Below are 2,251 nucleotides of genomic sequence, written 5' to 3'. Positions count from 1 at the left end.
AATTTAGTCTTCTTTTTAAATTTTGAAAACCCTTGTTATGCCCTTGATAAGCTTTGGGAAAAGAAACCTTGTAAAATGCTTTCCAGGCATCTTTTAGCAGGCTTTGATTTCACTTGAGGAGGAGCCATAGTTTCTTCTCTCTTTTTCTCTGTCTCTGTTTCTGTCTCTCTGTCTCTCTCTTTCTTTCTTTCTTTTTTTGTCAGTATCCAAAATCATTTTAATAAGAGGGTAGGATCCAGGGTTTGTTTTTGTAGCCTCAGCAGGCCCGTAGGCCTCCGGCGCACTCGAACTTCCGGCCCTTGGAGTGGACTTAGGGTTTGGTGTGGCTGTGCATGGTACTCCTGGCCTTGCCAAAATGCCGGTACCCCCTCGGCCCTTGTGAAAACCGGAGAGCAGAACGGTGCTGCAGCCCCTGGGGGCATCCAGGGTCAGCTGGTGGAAAGTGAGGATCTTGCCCCCCACCCTGAGGATGCTGCTGCGGTCTGGCTGGTCACACGCTGTGCACACACCTTCAGTTTGGGCACCTCCCGAACCCACACGTCATCCATTTTGTTCCCCACAACCATGGCTGTTTTGTTTTCCTGACCGGGAAGCTTCATCATCCGGATCATTCGGGAAAGGGACAGAGATGGCCGGTTGGTGCGACTCATAAACAACCTCTTCAGCACAACCTAGTTGAATGCGGAGTTGGTTCATCTGGCCAGAAAACTGTACAGCTTGGCCAACAGCCTCAGGTAGATCCTGTCTCTTGGGCTCCTTGCACTGAACCTTTGGGTCCTTGTTGTGGCAGATGTGAACTTCCATGATGGTGCCTCTTGCTGGGCCAGGTCCCAAAAGCTTAGTTTCCCATTTCTTACCACTTAAGGGAAAAACCTCTCTTTTTAAAAAACCTTTCCTAGTTCCACAGCTTTTTTGAGTCTTCCCCCGCCATAACTTTCTCTCTCTCTCTCTCTCTCTCTCTCTCTCTATATATATATATATATTTTAAATCACAGTTGATAAAATGCTAGCTTTCATTAAAGTAGCATAACAACTGAGAGTTTTTCTCCCCAAACATTTTTGAATGCAACTTGTAAGTGTCAATATTCCTTTATTTTGTAAGAACTTATTTTGTAAGTTTTATGACAGTCCATGTTTTGGTGATCCACAGTTGCTTTATATATAATTGAACAAATTTACATTTTTTAAAAAAATATATAAAACCCTGCATCTTCTGTAGAATAGATTACTGCCTATGTTTTGAAAGAGACTTTGCTATCTAAATGGAATTTGCGTCACTCCATATGATTTAACTTTACAAAATCCATTAAAATAGAACACAGATTTAAAACAGATTTCTAAAGTGATTTCTACCATATAAATTGGGGCGGAGCAAAGAACACATCCTGCCATGAAGATTTGTGACAAATTTTTCTCACAGAGTGAATTCATTTCAGTTTTTATTTTCTATATAGATCAAGAATTTATAATTTTTTACATTGTCTTAAAACTAATACAGATTATTTATGGTTGCTAGTTATACAGCTCATGTCATCCTCTGCCGTGTGCGATGCCCTACTATGTAGGGGATTGTCAGCATTTATCACTCTTGGATATATAAATTTTAACATGAAAACTTCATTTTGACATTTTGGAGTATATTATGATTTAATGTGAGGCCCTTCTTCTGTTTGCTATGGCCAGAAACCATGCTGATTCTCCATAAGGAACAGAATACAGAAAGTAATATGATATATATTATTTTTCTTTAATGAGCATAAAATTAAGGTAAAGTTATAAAAATCCACACATGGAACAAATAAAGTGAACATGTACAAACAAGTACTTATTTGGTAAAGGTGTAGATACAGTATTGTGTAGTAGAAAAGTCACAGGCTGTGATTAAAGAAAAGTGCATTTGATTTCTATCCTTCTCAGTGACTGGCTGAATTATCTCCAAAAAATTACGCGACCACTTCAAGCTTCAGATTCCACATCTGTAAATTGGCTATAATAATACCTACTTCATAGAATTCACATTAAAATTAATTATCAAAACTATGTAGCAGTGAGAAGTCATGTAGTAGCACCTATACCTGCTCTGTATTCTATTTATTCAGCAGAATTCTAAGTGCTATGTAGTATAAATAATACATCCTTCTCTAGCTAATGATTTACTTAGCAGCAGTACTGACAATGTAACCATGTGTTGTGTATTCACATTACAGAATATAACATTACAGAAATGTGTAGCAGTTAAATACTGGGATAA

General features: G+C 38.5%; 1 pseudogene; it reads right to left on the bottom strand.

Moving 5' to 3' along the window:
* Positions 1-217: 217 nt before the first annotated feature.
* LOC100424848 (large ribosomal subunit protein eL18 pseudogene) lies at positions 218-804 on the bottom strand (annotated as a pseudogene).
* Positions 805-2,251: the final 1,447 nt, after the last annotated feature.

The sequence above is a fragment of the Macaca mulatta genome, chromosome 6, assembly GCF_049350105.2.
Source record: "Macaca mulatta isolate MMU2019108-1 chromosome 6, T2T-MMU8v2.0, whole genome shotgun sequence".
Taxonomy (NCBI): Eukaryota; Metazoa; Chordata; class Mammalia; order Primates; family Cercopithecidae; genus Macaca; species Macaca mulatta.
Note: the sequence above shows the minus strand (reverse complement) of the source record. Positions and strands in the feature narration are given on the sequence as shown.